Raw genomic sequence first — 18613 nt, 5'->3', positions numbered from 1 at the left:
TTTCCACGGAAACTAGGGCCCAAGCTGGAGCTGCACACCTTCACTGATTGCCACGTCAGAATCCCAAGCATAGCATGATTGAGAGAAGGGAGGAAAATTGACTTCTGGAAGCAGCTCTAATTATTACTAAAATTAAATGGCAAAGCAAGAATCCCAGATTCTGAGTCACAGAGAGGCACTGAGATACGAGATCTCTGGCACCAGAAAGAATGTGCTGGGGCGGGAGGCCTGAGGTGACGGGTCCACTCAGTCTTGGGACTTGCAGCTTCATTTTCTCCCGAATAAGCTCCTGGCAGAGTCCTTGTCGTCTCTCTTCGTTTCGTCCTTTCGCTCGGACTCCTGTGGCCGGGCCCCTCGCTGAAGCCCGGGGCCTCCTCAGGGCCGCCTTCTTCTCTCCCGCGCAAGGGTCCGCAGCACGCCTCGCGCCGGGCACTTCCCTCTGAACCGCTTTCTTCTCAGCGTCTGGGCGTAGCCTCTCCCGCTCTGCTGGCTCTTTTTCCTCAGCATGTGACTCTGGTCAAGTCTCTGCCTTGTTACAAACCACCACCACCACCTTCCATCTCCTTGACCCTGCTTTCCTGCCCTTCCCGAAAAGCCAAGCCTCATAGGACTTGCTGTTAATGTTTGCCATCTGAGCTTGACCCACCTCCCATCCTCTCCTCACCTCAGTGCAGTCTGACCTCCTTCTCAACCGTTCTGCTGAAACTCCTTCGGCCAACGTCAATCATGACCACCACGTTGCTAAATCACCTTGCAGCCAGGTGTCCTGCCTGAGACTAACCCAAAAGTGTGGGTGTGGAGTTTCTGATAAACTGGTGGAGTGAAACTCCCAAAGGATCTGTTTGCATAGGGTCCCTGGAGGGTTGGGTACCTGGGGCAGAGATCAGGGTGCAGGAGGAGAGGGCTTCTGTTGTCTGCCCTACCGCTGAGGCCCAGGGACTGGTGTCTGAAGCCTTAGGACAGATGGCCACGGGACACAGCTGAAGAAGTCCTTTTCATGAGACTTGGAACAAAAACAGATGGCAAAGAGGGGGAGTCTTCTCCACTTTTCAGAAAATGCCGTGGCTTCACTTCAGTGGAGAATTCAAAGCATAGAATACTCTGTTGCGTTAACATCATGAGTTTATAGCTTTGGCACATCAGGAGATGAAACCCATGGATCTCGGGGGGATTTCAGGGTGGGCAGCCACCATGGGGGCTGCCGTCCTGGAGTGCTGTGGACATCAAGAGCGGGTGTGTGTGGAAGAGACGTGAGGGCTCTTCTTGGGCTTGTGCACCCGCAGGCACTCCCAGAAATACTGGGAAGCAAGGACTTTTTTCAAGGCAGCGGAGGTCCTGCTCTGCAGATAGTTGGCAACAAGCTAGTGATCCATGTGAAATATGGGCTGTTACTATTAATGCGATCTCATTTGTACCGCAGGCTGTTGAGGGCTGGGACAATCTGGCCACAAATGAGCATTTTTCAGGCTCTTTTGCTTACTTGCCCGCTTTGCAGGATTTGACCCCGTAGATCACTGTCTCTCCATTTCCCCTCCTCCCCCCAGCTCTCTTGTTCCCAATGTCCTCTGCAGCTTGATCTCTTTCTCCTTCCTGTGTCTCTGGGTATTCTGTCTCAGCCTCTTCCTCAGTTTTGCCTGCACGTGGGGTATATCCTGGGGCTTGGTCCTCTTCTCACTCTGTGTACACCCTCCTTGAAAGATTTTGTCTGCACACGTGGCTCCAGAAAGGTGGCTGTCATCTTTTTGTTGATGACCTCCACATTTATTTTTCTCATCCAGGACTCTTTCCTAAGCCTCAGGAATTGATAGTTCATTGCCTACTGAGAAGACCCGCTTGGGGTTCCTCAGGCGTCTCAGCCTCTGCGTGACCAAAATGGAAGGCAACCTCCTGTCTCCTCCCTCCCTGCTTATCCTCCCGGGAGTACTGTCATCTATCCATCAGCCAGGGCAGGAACCTGGGAGGCATCTTGACTGCTGCTTCTTCCCCTGCTCCCTGCTTTTTATTTATGCAGAGTGACCAAACTCTAACAATTTTGCCTCCTAAGTAGCTCCCCAGTCTGACGGCCCCTGCCTTGGGCCAGCCCTCATCAGTTCTTTGCTAGATCTTGTTAGAATCTCCACCTTGACCTCATTGCCTGGCCTGACACGGCTGCTGGGATGATCTTTATGTATGTACATCCTGTCACGTTCTCTCTTTTTCTTAGGAAACTTCCATTTTTCTCCAGGATAAACTCCAGATTCCCTAGTGGGAATATGGCCCTGTGTGATTGCTCCTCCCTGCCTTAGCCATGTCACTGCCTTTGCCCCACATTTCTCCTTTATCCCACAGCTATCTCGAGTCTGAGCCTTTGCACCTGCTCCCCTCTCTGTCCATGGTGGCCCGGCCCCCATTTCTGTGTGGCGGACTCCTGCTGGTCCAACACGACCCAGATCATGGCTTGACTCCTCTAGGTAGTACCCCCGAACACAGATCTCTTTTCCCCACTGGGTTGGGTGCCCCTCAGCTGAGCTCACACAACATGCTGTACTCTGACTCATGCCATTTCATTGTTCTTTTTTACTCTCTTTCTGTCATCTACAGTGAGCTCCCTGAGGGCAGGGAAAGAGCTTTCATCCCTGTATTACCAGAGGCCAGATGCACACTGGTCCTTATCCAGCCACCCATGCATCCACTCTACAAACATGAATCAGCGCCTCTGGGCCAGACACAAAGACCACATGCAGCCCCAGCCCTTAGGACTTTATAGTCTAGGGGAGACGATACAGACATGGAAAGTGAACCCAGTGTTATAAAGTATTCTAGGTAGTATAATAGAAGTATGTGTGGGAATGAGGGTGACCAAAAGAGACTGGTCATTCCCGCCTGGAGGGTGCTTAGGGAAAGGTAGACAAAGATGAGCTAGGCTGAATCTTGAGAGAGGAGATGTTTTGGAGTCTACAAGGTAGGGAAGTGCACTTCAGGCAGAGGGAACAGGAAGTGCAAGAACGACATAGAGGGCACTTGGTGTTAAGTGTAGTCACGTGTGAATAGAGCATTAAGGGTGCGAGGTGGGGAGAGAGGAGAGAGACAGCTGGAGAGCAGGCGGATCATGGGTGTCTTTTACCAAACTGAAGACTAAGGACTTTACATATAGGCAGTGAGGGGCAGTAATAGATATATTTTAGGCATGAGTAGATTTGCAGTTCAATGTCTGATGAATTCAGCATGTTGTGACATCTTCCATTTAGCACAATGAGTGTCTAAATGCAATTTGACCACAGAAGGAGTGGTAGGGATGCTTTGAAGCAGGTAAACATTTAGGGTCCTTCAAGGCTCACCCTGGGACTGGTCCTGGCTTCCACAAGGCTTGGAGTGTGCAGAAGGGCAGCTCAGTGGGTGATGGGCTGCCAGTGTTCTGAGCTGCCCTCAAGACCTCTAGACTCATCATGGCTGCCCTTGGCCCTGTCTATGTGCACCTGCAGGAGTTCAGGTGAATGAACCTCGTTGCCAGCAACCCTTTCCAGCCTCAGACACATGACGATTCTGGTGTGTGGCTGTGCCCGTTTTCAGAGTCTATCTTGTTTGATGCTCTCTCTCTGGATCTCTCTAGATTTGACCGCAGAGCACCAATCTGACTCTCACTGTAGACTCTAACTCCAGTTTGACCTCAGGAGACACTGATGCTGACTCTAACTGTGGTCCCTCACCTTCTACCGCTGAGGGCGGCTGCTCGGTGCTGAACTCAGAAACACTACAGCTCCCATGTACAACGGACCGACTGTGTGCCAGGCTCAGTGCTAGGAGCTTTACATACATCATCTCTAATCCTCACAGCGACTTTGAAAGGTAGATACTTTGGATCCCAAACTGACTAGAGGAATAAGGAGAGGGTCCCTGACTTGAAGGACTTGAAGTTCAACCAAGGTCAGGAGTAGAGGCTGCTTTGCAATAGGCTCCACCATATACTTGGGACGTCTCTCCAAAAGTTGCCACCTTTTCTAAGATCCAGGCTCGGTTCGCTATAGCATGTCACCCACTGATACTGGTGCCTTGAGAGTCCCTGGGACCCACTGAGGTTTCTTGTTATCATTTGAGCTCAAGACTGTATCCTTTACCTTTCCAAGTGTTTCACCACATGCAGCTCTTACTCTTTCTATTGGCTTCATGGGAGGGCTTTCTCTTGAGCTCTCCTCAACCGAATCGTGTCAGGCAAACCAAACTGAGCCGTTTATTAGGAATCTCTTCATTAGGGACAGCAGGAAGGAAGTGGCTTTATGTTTCTCTCTTTTCCCAACTCTCGGTGCCAAGGTAGGAGATTTCACAGGGCATCTGGCCTGTCTCCTTTGGGATGGTTGTGATTGGGGAGAGATGAAAGGTGAAGGATTCCCCTTGGGCTGTGACTTGGATTCCCTCTAAGGGGTTCTAGGGTACTCTGAGAGAAAGCACATAGATTTAGACTTCAGAGCATCGTATAAACAAGCAAAATATGATAACTCCTGCTTTTATAGCCCCAGCCTCTAACCGGGTTTATCAGCTTGGATATTTTAGGTAGAAAGAAACAAAATACCCAGTTTAAACCAGTTTTCATTAGGGGGTTGATTTTCTTGGCCATCGGGAAGTTGGAGGTAGGAGGCAGGCTCAGAGGCTCAGGGATCCAGGGCTCTGGGTGGGTGTATCTGAGATTGTCGTGGTCCTCCCCTCAAGGCTGCAGGTTGGCTGCAGCTGCTCCAAGCGTCCGTCCTCACATAACTGTGTTCAAAGGTAGGAGGAAGAGGGTGGCCCCGGCAGGGGGTGACACAGGTAGGGCATCTCTCCTCCATGCCTTCCCCTCAGCACATTCCCCTTATACTTCCTGGGCTGGAACTGGTTCACGTACCCTCCCCAAGGTTAGGGGCTCTCTCCCCTAAGCCCATTGATGTGTGCTTGATACCTGAGTTCTCTGGGCCAGCACAAAGAGACAGCACAGCTGTTGGATAATCGACCCGCCTTACTCTCTGTCATACGTGGCACTCTGATTTTATCGACTGACACCCACCTTTCACCATCAAGAGCAGGGGTCTGCTTTTCACGGGTGCCTCCTTTCCAAGGTAGCTACATCGGAGGTGAAGGGATTTTCTGGACTAGTCCATCATTCCTGTATGTGCTAGGATGCCTTTGGCTGTAAGGAACAGAAACCCCAACTCAAACTGGCTTAAATAATAATATTCAAAAAAACAAAAGTCTGAAGTAGCGCAGCTTCGGGGCTGGCACAGCTGAGAGGCCTCAGCTCCATTCCCCTGCCCTTGTCCACGTGATGCCTTCACCCTCAGCCTGGCGGTGGAATCCCTCATCTCTGTGAACAACAGTGTCCAGGGGAAGTGAGAGAGGGTCACTTCTGAAGATTTCCCAAACCTCACCTGGTGGTGTTGGTCTGCTTTGCCTCACAGGCTCATTCCTGACACGGATTAGCACATGGAATGACCACACTTTTGGAGAGAGTAGGCCCATGCCTGGAATGGAGACAGTTTAGCCTCTCCTGAGGGAGGGGGCCATGTTGGGGAGGACTGAACTCCTGGGCAAAGCTGGGAGGAGGAAGGGGAACATGGACGTGGGAGAGGCAACCACCAGCTCCCAGGACAAACTTCTTGGAAGCAGAGAGCCGCCAGCAGGGACTTTATCTTGTTTAGTCAAATGAAGCTGAAAACACTGAAATAAAGGATGACAGCTTCTGCTGTCGAATAGATGGTTGTATCCACTTTTTTGACGCAAAGCCTTCCAAGCCTAAATGTTTTCAGCGGTTTCAGATCTGTCACTTCCTCCTTTCCGAAGGCAGGTTATCAAGATGATATTTATCTGATAAGTATCCCCTCTGTATACCTGCCGTTTGCAGGTAGGAAAGCAGCCCCTGGCAGGTTTGGAGGCTGTCCAGGGCCCTCCAGCGATAGACTTGGGATTCAAGCCCAGGCGTGTCTGAGCCCAAAGCAGGCGCTCTCTGCTTTGCTCTGCCCAGCAAAGCCCCTGGTCTTAGAGGAAGGCCAGCGTCAGTCTGGAAGGGGCCTCAAAGGCCACCTACACTAGCCCTGTCGCGTGCTGGCATCCCCGCCAGGGCATTTTTCTGCCGTGCTCGTTCAGCCTGCCCTAGGGCCCCTCCGCGGAACAGGCAGGGACTGGAATCAATGGAAGGAACGCTGGGCATCTCCCACGGAGGGTGGAGCCTGCTCCTGGCTGTGAAGCAAATGCCCACGCCCCACCCGAACACAGCTTTCAAGAAGGAGGGAACATTTGATACTTTCATGCGGATTATAGGGCCAGGACGAGGAAGAAAGCAGCAGGTGTGTGCAAGGACGTCATGTGAGAGACAATCACAGCTTTGCTTGTGACAAAGAACATAGTGGTTCCAAATGGGAGTGAAGATAAAATCACATTGCCAGGCTTTTCTGAGAGCACACCTGAGCACACTTCTTCTTTCATATTGAAGTCTCTTAGCCGTGTCTCTCCCGCAGCTGGTGGCCTGAGTGCCAACTCGCTCCTTGAAGCTCAGCTTGATTCCACAAAGCTGGTAAAGCCCAGAAAGCTTAACTGGACCTATGGTGAACTCACCCTATGACGCAAATTAGACATTCCTGTTATCATGTAAGTTCTAGTCTAACTTTTATCTGGATACCTCTTGTTGATACACATCCACTCCCCTGAACAGTCTACAAGCTGGTTTTATTTCTTGCTAATTCCCTTGATGTCACTACAAAAGAAAACACTGATGAGTGCTCAACTTGAATACCCATCGGTGGGCACGAATTTAGTAATAATATAGGAATATGATGGAAGACTGTGAAATTTTTTTTAAGATTTTTTTTTTTGATATGGACCATTTTTAAAGTCTTTATAGAATTTGTTACAATATTGCTTCTGTTTTATGTTTTGGTTTTTTGGCTGTGAGGCATGTGGGATCTTAGCTCCCCAACCAGGGATCGAACCCACACCCCCTGCATTGGAAGGCGAAGTCTCAATCACTGGACAGCCAGGGAATGTCCCATGAAGAGGCAGACACATGTGAACTGGTTTGGGACAGTCTCTTATTAAGATGCAGCAGGATGGCAGCAGTACGCTATCATCACTTGTGTACAAAGAAATGGTATGTTGAGTGGGACTTTCTTTTTGCACTAGAATTGGGAAGGCCAGAGCTGGGGATGAAGAAGGGTAAATACTGCACCTCCTATAGAAAGCCACCAACAGCTGGTGAGACTTCCTTTTCAGGGCTTGCCAAAGGATGACGGAGCTGACCCTGTGATCAGCATGCTCTCCCCACCACCTCCCCCGACCCTGGGGGCCTAGAAAAGAATGTTGGGTGTTTTTCCTTTTCCTCCTCCAGGCCAAGTGAGAAGGGCTCCAGGAGAAGCATTCTTAAAGATTGGCATGTACCTGCAACGAGGGAGACTGGTACCTCACTTGCCAGTTGGTCAGCTGCTCAGGTTGTCAGTACCTTGGTGCCTACCGAGGAGGGCGAAGAGCCTCGGGAGAGATGGCAGGGCCTGGCTCGAAGAAGATGTGTGAGTTTCCCCTGGGGTGAATGAACACCAGGAAGGGTGACAGCACTGAGCCGTCTTGTTGTAGCAGCAGGAACCTGAGGAGGTTGGAAGAAGTTAACCTGCAGCTGGATCTCCCACACTGGGGAAGCTGTGTGGGAGGAACTCTCTCTGAAGAACTTACCTGTGAGCCCCAAAGAGCCTGTATTAGGATGCTAGCCACTCAGAACACATCACCAAGGGCTAGTGGTGGCCAGGGAGCTGTGACCATTCACAGGGAGAGGACCACAATGTAAGCCACTAAGAGATATTTGCCTTCCTTCCCTCTTGTCCCTCTCAGTCCCCAGCCTTGAAAAAAGATGGGGAGAGATCTCATAGAGCCGATCATGTCCCTCCCGTGTCCACCCCAAGAGCTGGACTGGGTCAGGAGTGAAGGAGTAGATATGCCTGCTGCAGGTCCCCCAGCCAGCAATGGGGGTGGAGTTTGAGCTGATATGAGATTGGATTTTTTTTTTTTTTTTTTTTTTTTGCGGTACGCGGGCCCATCACTGTTGCGGCCTCTCCCGTTGTGGAGCACAGGCTCCGGACGCGCAGGCTCAGCAGCCATGGCTCACGGGCCCAGCCGCTCCGCAGCATGTGGGATCTTCCTGGACCGGGGTACGAACCCGTGTCCCTTGCATCGGCAGGCGGACTCTCAACCACTGCGCCACCAGGGAAGCCCGAGATTGGAATTTTAAACTAGATTAGATGAGACTCCTAATAACTAAAGGCAAGCAGAAAGCTATGGGATCTGTTCATCTTCTGCCCACCCGGCAGAGAAGGGAGATTGGACAGAGCACAGTAGGAAGTCACAGTCAGTGAAAAATAAAAACACCCCAGGTTAGTTTTTTGCAGCTTCATATATCTGAATATGTATAGACTATCTCTAGAGGGACAAGAAATGGGGAGCAGAGACTGACTCTTGGGGGTGACTTGGGGACTGAATGCATCTCAAGGATGAGAGGAAAACCTACTTCCTGCATACCTTTGGGGTGCTTTTTGTTTGCTTGTTGGTATGTACGTGTACGACACAAAATTGGCAGAAGTCATGCCAAAAGCGGTGAGATAGAACAGGAGTGGTGGAAGAAGTGGAGACAGGACCCTTAGATCTCAGAAAAACTTGGCCAAGTTCACCTCTTTAAGGGAACGGGCTCACACTGAGGTGTAAAACCCAAATTCCTTTCTGCCCCAGCAGGAGCGGGGTATGGGGATGGTAGGGGCTACTCTGCACCCAGGTTGTTCCTGAGAAGCAGAAGATGAGAATGAATCTGGACGCTCACATACAAGCCACGTGCTGGAAGCAGCCTGTCCCAATGGCAGGGCACAGAAGAGGGACTGCAGTGCACACAGCCCTCCACCTGCCCGTCCTGCTTAACTAGAAAAACTCAACATGCAAGGATGAGTAATCAAAAAGGAGCCATCACGACATGTGTGTACAGACTGTGCAAGAGGAAAAGTCTGGAAGCAGGAAGAGAGGAAATGTCAACAAAGCATTACAAGTTGTATGTATGAGGATTTTCCTTGTGGCATTGTTGGTAATAACAACAGCCCTAAAACCTAAGAACCACCCAAACACTCATGAATAAGAATTAATTATACAAATCATGGTAACCTATATAACCGATTACTTTGAAGTCATTAGAACGTGAGTTATATATGTATGTCCTAATATGGAAAGGTCTTCAAGATATATAATTTTAAGTGATCTAAATAGGCAATATGAGGACATATTACAAAATTCTAATAATACAAGATGGTATTAGTAGACAGTGAAAGCAAAGTTGCTCCTTCACCCCCATTTCCCAGCTGCTTAGATCCTCTCACCAGGAGCAGCCACTGTTCCCAAATACGTGTGCCAGGATATATTACTGAACTTTTTAAAAAAGTAGGGTCGGAACAGCATGCAATTCCATTTGCATAAAATTTTAAAGTATGTATATGTGCAGATGTGTGTATATAAAATATATCATATATATAATGCATAATATGTATATATATACACACAGTACAGTATATAAAAGCAATATAGTTTTTCTGAAAAGCAACTCAGGACCCTATTAATCAATCAATTGATTAATTAATTTCTCCAATTATCTTTAGGAAAATGACTAGCAATCAGAGGAGGGTAGGGTAACTTGATCAAGTCGGTAGTATTTTATTTTGAAAATATTTTAAAATATAAAACACATTCTACCTGTAAGAGTTTCAGACAATATAAAAGTATTTAAAGTCACAATGATCACTATTCAGGTGGCAGTTTGAGGCCGACCCTGCCAGAAGAAGTGGATGCCAGCCAAGAACCAGCAAGGACTGGTGGGACACTAGGACCCGGGCAGAAGTGCGGTGGTAAAGCCGTGGAAGGGTGGCGTCCAAGCTGGCCCCTGGTGACACTGGCCTCCTGGAACGCATGTCCTGTGCAGTTCCATCTCACACTGCATAGGGCTGACCTGTATGTACCAACAGGATAGAGTGAAATGATGTGCATGACTTTTGAGTTAGGACATAAAAGACACTGTGGCTTCTTCCTTGCTCTTTCTTGGATCAGTTACTCTGCCTTACAGCTGCCGCAGTGTGAGGACACTCAAGCAGCCCCATGTAGAGGTCCATGAGGCAAAGAACTGAGGCCTCCAGTCAACAGCCACTGAGTGAGCCATCTTGGAAGTGGGTCCTCCAGCCCTGCTTTAGATGACAGCAGCCTCAGCCAGCAGCTTGACTGCAATCTTCTGACAGACCCAGAGCCACCTAATTGTCCCTGGACTGTTGACCCTCAAACACTGTGTGAGATAATAAATGCCTGTTGTTTTAGGCAGATAAGTTTTGAGGTAATTTGTTGTGCTGCGATGAAGAACTGATATGAAGGCCTAGGCACCCTGGGCCTCACCCCACATGCAACAGGGGACGTGATAGTCAACTACTCCAGCACCATTTGCAGGTGGGAGTAGGACTTCTGCTAACACAGGGTATGTTCAAACTTCAGCCTAAAGGTCTTCAGAGCTGACATATGGGAAGGGGTGAGGCAGTTTGAGGCGTGTGTGTGTGTGTACAATATGTGGGTATGTGAATAAGTGTTGTTCCCTTGAGCCTTCCATAAAGGAAAAAAGGAGTCTGTTTTATGTGCCCTTTGCCCCCAGGGTGACTATGAATCCTACTTTAGTTATGGGACCTTTTTAGTTGTTTTTTTTTTTAATAGACTTTGTTTTTTTAGAGCAGTTTTAAGTTTACCAAAAAATTTGAGAGGAAGGTACAGAGGTTTCCCATATTCTTCCTGCCTCTACACGTACATAGCCTCCCCCATTATCAACACCCACACCCATGTGTTACAACTGATGAAGCCACATTGACACATCATAATCACACAAAGCCCATAGTTTACATTAGGGTTCTCTCTTGCTGTTGTGCGTTTTACAAGTTTGGACAAATGTATAATGACGTGTATCTACCCTACAGAGTAATTTCACTGCTCTAGGAATCCTCTGTGCTCTGCTTATTCATTTCTTCCTCCCAAGAAGGAGCGTTTTATTCCATGTTATACCTTCTTCATTGACTCTTTGCCATATGCATGTATCATTTTTATGTTTAATTTTTAAAGCAGTGATTGGGCAGTAAGGGAGTGGAGAAAAGCAGTATAGAGTAGCCTTAAAGGAGCTTCGCCAGGAGAAAGGGAAGTGAGAAAGTGATAGGGCAATAGCTTAAGGAAATAGGGCAGAGAAAAAAGTATCTTTAATAGGAGGGAGCATTGTGTATTTTTTTTTTTTTTTTTACAGGAAGTTGAGGGAGGAAAATATAGTGAGAGAGTGGATGCTTGCTACTGCAAGGTCAAAGACAGAGCTGAGGGTAGGGGACTGAGGGCCAGGCAGTGGGGTTAACCTTGGCCAGAAGGAGGGACACATCTTCAGGGGAACGCTGGCGTTGGGGGCCTCATGAGGAGTGGTTCTGGGGCCGAGGATGGGCAAGCCAAGTGGCGGCAGTGAGAAGCCTAAGGGACTCCAGACTGACACATGGCTGAAACAGCAAATGGTGGGCTCCAGGAAGGAGAGGAGGCAAGTGAAGCCAGGAAAAGATGATGAAAGAACAGAGTGAGGAGGGGTTGACGTCAAAATGAAGAAGAAAAACTGGTTCAGTGGCAGAAATTAAAAAAAACAATAATTTTTTTAAAAGTTATGCTCAGTGACAGGAAATTCAGGCTCATAAGCGTGCACTCGGTAGATGCTTGGCTGCATGACTAAATATTAGCAGCAATGTCAGAAATGTTGAAACAAAGCTATGAACGATTTTCAAACAGCAGTTTCAAGCCTTTCTTGGGAAACACAACTTTCCTTTGGCTAAAATGACCCCACAACTAAACGCGGTCTGTTTGACCAGGGAGGCGACACTAGAGGGAAGCAAACCACTGAGGCCAATTAGCTACCAGTTCATCAACACATTAAATTAATCTCTTCAGATTACCAGCTGTACAGCACTTGCCTCTTACAGAAGTAGAAGCTACATTCATGCACAACTCGTTCTGAGAAAAATTCCTTATACATGAGCTGAGATGCTAAAGGAAATGAGTCACTTAGGAACAGAGCATCTTTAATGGAAAAAGACAGCTTGTCCCACCCAGAGACAATTGCTGGGCACACGTATACGGAGCTGTCATTTGAAATAACTTGTCCAAAGTGCTTGAGGTAAAACTTAAATGAAGCTGAAACTGGAAAATAAAGTTCTGGGCTGACAGTAACTATTGAACTCTGGTAATCCAGAGTGTTAGGAGATGAATCAAGAGGAAACACCAGTGTCTTAGCTGTTCCACACCCAGGAATCCTCCCTTTCGTTTCTTTCTACCCAGCATCCTTTCCCCATGTAACAACTCTCAGGTTTCATGATTCCTCCATAGGCATGGAGTTCAACTAAAGATAGACAAATGTTCTTCAATGGGCTTCTGATTAATAAATTTGGTCACATCCAAATGATGGAAGAGGATGCAATTGTTAATAATAACAAGGTATCTCTCTATCTCTATGTGCTGAGGTTTCTAGGGTCTAAAAATCAAAGTGAAGAACCATGTGTATAGGACAATCTCCTTTGTATGAATATAAAAATGTGGGGTAGGGGCTTCCCTGGTGGCGCAGTGGTTAAGAATCTGCCTGCTAATGCAGGGAGCACAGGTTCGAGCCCTGGTCGGGAGGATTCCACATGCTGCGGAGCAACTAGGCCCATGAGCCACAACTACTGAGCCTGTGCGTCTGGAGCCTGTGCTCCGCAACAAGAGAGGCTGCGATAGTGAGAGGCCTGCGCACCGCAATGAAGAGTGGCCCCCGCCGCTTGTCACAACTAGAGAAAGCCCTCGCACAGAAACGAAAACCCAACACAGCATTAATTAATAAACTCCTACCCCCAACATCTTCAAAAAAAAAGAAAAGAAAAATGTGGGGTATGAGATTATTTATATGTATGTGTATTTATTATACATGTATTTGTATATGAATGAGATAGAGCTATATATCCTAACATGAAAGATTTCCAAGTGAAAAATATATCAAATTTTAAAAGTTGCAAAATATCTATATCTTAAAAAATGATATATGTGCATGGATCCATGTACTGTTTATGATGGATATGTCCAGAAAGGAGGCTGGAAGACTGTGCAGCAAACTGTGGGCATGTGGCCTCTGAGGGGAGAGTGGCTGTGGGAAGGATGGTGCCGGTTTTCAGCTTTGCTCCGTAGACTTCTAAATTGTTTGAAACTTGTACAATAGGATGTATTCATGTATTACTCAGATAAGAAAAAAAAAAAAAGCAAAAACACCAAAAGTTAAAACTATGTGATCGGGCTTCCCTGGTGGTGCAGTGGTTGAGGGTCTGCCTGCTGATGCAGGGGACACGGGTTCGTGCCCCTGTCTGGGAGAATCCCACATGCTGTGGAGTGGCTGGGCATGTGAGCTATGACCACTGAGCCTGTGCGTCCAGAGCCTGTGCTCCACAGCGGGAGAGGCCACAGCAGTGAGAGGCCCCGCGTACCGCAAAAAACAAAACAAAACAACTATGTGATCAACTCTTGATACTTTCCTGGGCAATTAGAGAATCAGAGTGTGGTGGTACAGACGCAAGGTGACACATCCCAGTTTACTAAGCATGGCCTTGCTGGGAGCTGCCCAACAGAGGGTCATAAAAGAGAAAGGGAACAGAGTTTGGTAGCATGCTAAGCCCAAGCCCCTCATTTCTACAGATTTGAGGACCACCAGAGAGCTGTGAGGAGACTGAGCTTGAAAGTTCATCTCAAAACATTGTGACCCCTCAGCAGCTATGGGGTAGCAGGGAGGGGAGAGGCCTTATCCAGACTGCTGAGGAATAATTTCTCTGCACTTTCCAGGAGAGGATGGAATTGTAGGGCTTCCCCTTTGGACTCTGAATTACTAAAAACACAACTGTTTTTGGAGGAGACAGATTGTCACCATGTGGCTGGTGATGCCTGAGTGCTAGGGCATGAGACGGCCCCATTGGCCCTGTGATGTGGACCAACATGTAGGGACAAGTGGCAGTGAAGGCCAGTCTGCATATGATAGAAATAGCAGATGATCAGAAACTGAGGGTATTTTCTGATAATGAAACTGTCGAGATAGCCTCATCCACCAAAGGGCAGACAGCAGAAGCAAGAAGAATTACAATCCTGCAGCCTGTAGAACAAAAACCACAATCACAGGGCTTCCCTGGTGGTGCAGTGGTTGAGAGTCCGCCTGCCGATGCAGGGGACATGGGTTCGTGCCCCGGTCCGGGAAGATCCCGCATGCCGTGGAGCGGCTGGGCCCGTGAGCGATGGCCGCTGAGCCTGCACGCCCGGAGCCTGTGCTCCACAATGAAAAAAATCAAAACAAACAAAAAACCACAATCACAGAAAGACAGACAAAATAAAAAAGGAGAGGACTATGTCCCAGATGAATAAATAAGATAAAACCCCAGAAAAACAACTAAATGAAGTGGAGATAGGCAACCTTCCAGAAAAAAATTCAGAATAATGATAGTGAACATGATCCAGGACCTCGGAAAACGAATGGAGGCAAGGATCAAGGAGATGCAAGGAATGTTTAACAAAGACCTAGAAGAATTAAAGAACAAACAAACAGAGATGAACAATACAATAACTGAAATAAAAAATACACTAGAAGGAATCAATAGCAGAATAACTGAGGCAGAAGAACAGATAAATGACCTGGAAGACAGAATGGTGGAAATTCTGTACACATTGTACAATGACTCTCCTTGTCCTGTGAGTGTATTCTTTCAGAGAACTCAGGGCACTCAGAGGGGAATCCAGAGTCCACCGTGTTGCAGAGACACCCAGACGGGACTCAGAAACCTGAAGTCAGAGGACCAAGAGAGATTAAATGCCAGCGAATGGGGTTTTCTTGGTGGCGCAGTGGTTAAGAATCCACCTGCCAATGCAGGGGACACGGGTTCGAACCCTGGTCCGGGAAGATCCCACATGCCGCGGAGCAACTAAGCCCGTGGGCCACAACTACCGAGCCTGCGCTCTAAAGCCTGTGAGCCACAACTACTGAAGCCCGCGTGCCTACAGCCCGTGCTCCGCAACAAGAGAAGCCACTGCAATGAGAAGACCGCGCACCGCAACGAAGAGTAGCCCCCGCTCGCCGCAACTAGAGAAAGCCCACGTGCAGCAATGAAGACCGAACGTGGCCAAAAATAATAAATAAAACAAATAAATTAAAAAAAGAATGCCAGGGAATGTTAATATTGGGAAACTTTGGGGCTTCTCTAGCCTGAGAATTAGAGATTTGAGGGATCCTAAAGAGATCTCAAGGACTGTTCATTCATTTTCTCCCTCCTCTGAATCCCAGGAGTCCCTTGACTAACCTTCCCCAATGTGCCTGCAGTAGGGTCTTGAGAAGGTAGACTCACCTTTACCGTCCCTGCATCACTTACAGGCCCCCCAGAAAATATGATTGAATTGAATCTAATTTTCTTGTGAACAGAAGTATAGCATCTGCTTCACTGTTGATGTTTTCTTCCTCTGAATCTTCCAATGGAGAACTGCAGTCCTTGCAAAGATCTTCCATTTATTTCTGGGGAGCAGCAGAGGGTGTTTCACATGCCCTTAGTAATAAGCCCTTTCAGTGGCTGCTTGACGTCCCTGATAATTTTTACCTTCCTCCTGACTCTGGCTCCATCTCTTTTGGGCCCTGCTGCTGTTTTGCTGGGCTGAGCAGAAAGTTCCATACTTTCGACATCACGCTGACAGCTCTGCGCTGTGAGCCTTGCTTGCACAGATCCTGTAAGTCCCTGACATGCCACCATGCTCCTAACATAGGCAAACGTAGGAATGTTCAAATTTGGGTGTGGTTCCATCTTCCAGGACTGGCTCAATGTTCAAGGATTATGAAACCCAGTATTTCACTCTCTCATGACCTAAAACGCAAACAGAAACTCCCTTGGGAGGAATAAGTGGGTGGTTGTGTAGACAGATGCTGAGTCTCCTAGTAGTTGAACATTGAGACCAGCAGTAGGGCGGTGCCACCTTAATGGACTTAATGGATGATGCAACTTAATGGACCTTAGGCCCTCGTTCTGACACAGTAACACACCTGGCTATTGTTACTCATCTTTGACAATTCCACCACTTGTGCAAGAAGAAATTGGTTAGGAAGAAAGATTTACATAAAAGAAAGGTGAAAGAGAATTATGCAATCTCCATTTTTGTTTTCTTCTCACCTAGTGGAGTTCTGTGGCAAGCTAGCAGAAACAGCAGGACCTGCTTCAGTTATGTTCTGCCAGAATTTGCCAGCGTGCTGTAAGGACCAGCAGTGGTTCTGATTGGTTGGAGCCCATGCCATCTGAGATGTTAAACATGCCTGGGTGTATTCTGAAAATCATATTCAATATTGCACAATAATTTTATATATGGAAAATTTTAAAAGGGGATTTCTTTTGCAATTCAATCTATAGGAAGCGACGTTTGGCAAATTCTTTGGTTGGTGACATAGGAAAACGCAAAAGATAGAATGGGAGGGGAGAGACCACTGGGGACCAAACCAGAATTTGGGGTAGCGGTAGTAAGAATTTTTCACCTCTCTGATGGGCACATGGATGAAATAAATTTGAGAAACACTCAACTACTAAAAATATAGGTGATAGAGGTGATTCTGGCTATGTACCAGTTGGGGTAATGCATGAAGAAAACCCCTATTATAGCTTCCCCTCTGTATGTTGGCTGGAGAGCATGCGTTGTCAGACATCAAGATTGAAATCACTCAGCCCTGTGGTCATTGGAGGTGCCAATGGCCTTCCTGTGTCTCTCTGGGGTCCAGAGTATTCTTCCAGCACACCCTTGTTTGTTCTTGTCATTCTGTGCCTTTGGGCTTCTGTGCTGGGAAAGGACTTTCTGAAGCAGAGGTCCACGGGGGGACAGTGTGTAGAAGTTGAGAGCAGGGTTTCAGGATCAGGAAGACCTACTTCCAGTCCCTCGGCTGCCACTGACTGGCCATGTGAATTAAGGCAAGTGACTTTATCTCTCCAGCCCCAGGTTTCCTCTTTGGTGGACGGTGTTAGATTGGATGGTGTTGGAACCTCTCTCAGAGGAGAGACGAGGATTACATGAGATGCTCTCCTGAAGTGTTCCCCACGGTGCCTGGCCCAGAGTACGAGCTCTGCTGCTAAGTGGCAGCTGGTACTGCTGACCCACAGGGGTGGGAGAGGGATACTGGGAGTTTGATTTCATGCTAGAAAGAGAAGGCAGAAATGTCAGGAAGGCTCAGGGAGTCCCTGTTTGGGAACCTGAAAAGGGTGATGACCAGGAATAAAGACCATAAGAAAACTGTAAGACTTCTGAATCTTTGAAGTTTTCCCAGTCCTCAGTATACCTCTAGTTCTAGTGAAGAAGAAAATCTTTTTCCTGGTTTTCAAGAATGTCAAAGGTAGCTGGAAAGACAAGTCTGTCCTCTGTCCTAGGCCAAAGTTGGGAGTAGAGAAACTCTCAGGAAACAGAGTAGACAAAAAAACAAAAAAGGCTTGTATCCTGGGGCCCGCAGGAAGGCAGAAGAAGTAGCTGACAACAAGACAAGGCTCAAAATATGGCCCTGGGGACCCAGCCAGCTGCAAGCCTGCGGTGCTTCCTGACATAGTGGCTCCTGGAAGCCAGTTTACCCAGGAACACTCCCTACCTGTGCTGGGTCTAAGTTTGTGGCTTACTACAAATAAATATTTACGTAATGAACATATAAGTGAATGGGCAAGCTCGCTTAGCCAATAGTTTCTGTTATTTAACTGCTCTCCAGCCCACCAAAGGCATCAGGTGTGCATTATCTGATCAACACAGAGAGCAGCAGAGCTGGGCCGTTGAAGAGGCTACACAGCTGTGGTTTCTGCCAGGGCAACATCCCTTCTTCCAGCAAAGAATCTATCTTTTCCTTTTGGGGAATCACCCCTCCCCTATTCTTGATTTGGGTTCCATCCTTTAAGACTCAGTTCTAGCAGGAGGTGACTTCTGGTAAGTTCTTAAATCCCAATGCCAGGGGTGGTCACGTGACACAAGCTAACCAATCAGAACCAAGCCAGTATGTTCAAGGAGGGGCACATGATACAATCCAAGACGATGAGATGCAACTCCTGGTACCTGGCACATTGGGACACAGGGGCTCTCTTCCTAGAGGGCTTTAAGTTTGTCTGCTTGCAACTCTTGGAGTTTTGCCTTCCCTCCAGGAGAGCCTGAGTGAGGATGGAGGCCATCAGAATAAAGTGGAGACAAGAGAGGGAGAGAGAAATGCCTGATGACACCATTTGAGCACCTGTCTCTGATTGTGTGGATCCGGCCCTGCACTTTTCCATTGCCGGGGCTGGTAATTTCTCTTTTTTGCTTAAGTTGGTTTGAGATGGGTTTTCTTTCACAGAAATACAGCAGGAAACTGAGGGGGTACCTTCTGTTTTCACCAGTGGAGTAGAAAAGCAACATCGTCCTTTTCCTTTAGACCTGCATTATAGACTTCTCTTAACTTTTTAAGAGTTAATCTCTTCGTGCTGACCCTTGGTTTTCCCAACTCATGTCTTGACTCAAGCTCTTGAAGCTAGTCTGAAATTAATTCCACATCTTGTAAAATAAGGGG

Source organism: Delphinus delphis, chromosome 3 (assembly GCF_949987515.2).
Source record: "Delphinus delphis chromosome 3, mDelDel1.2, whole genome shotgun sequence".
Classification (NCBI taxonomy): domain Eukaryota; kingdom Metazoa; phylum Chordata; class Mammalia; order Artiodactyla; family Delphinidae; genus Delphinus; species Delphinus delphis.
This window is presented reverse-complemented; position numbering follows the sequence as displayed.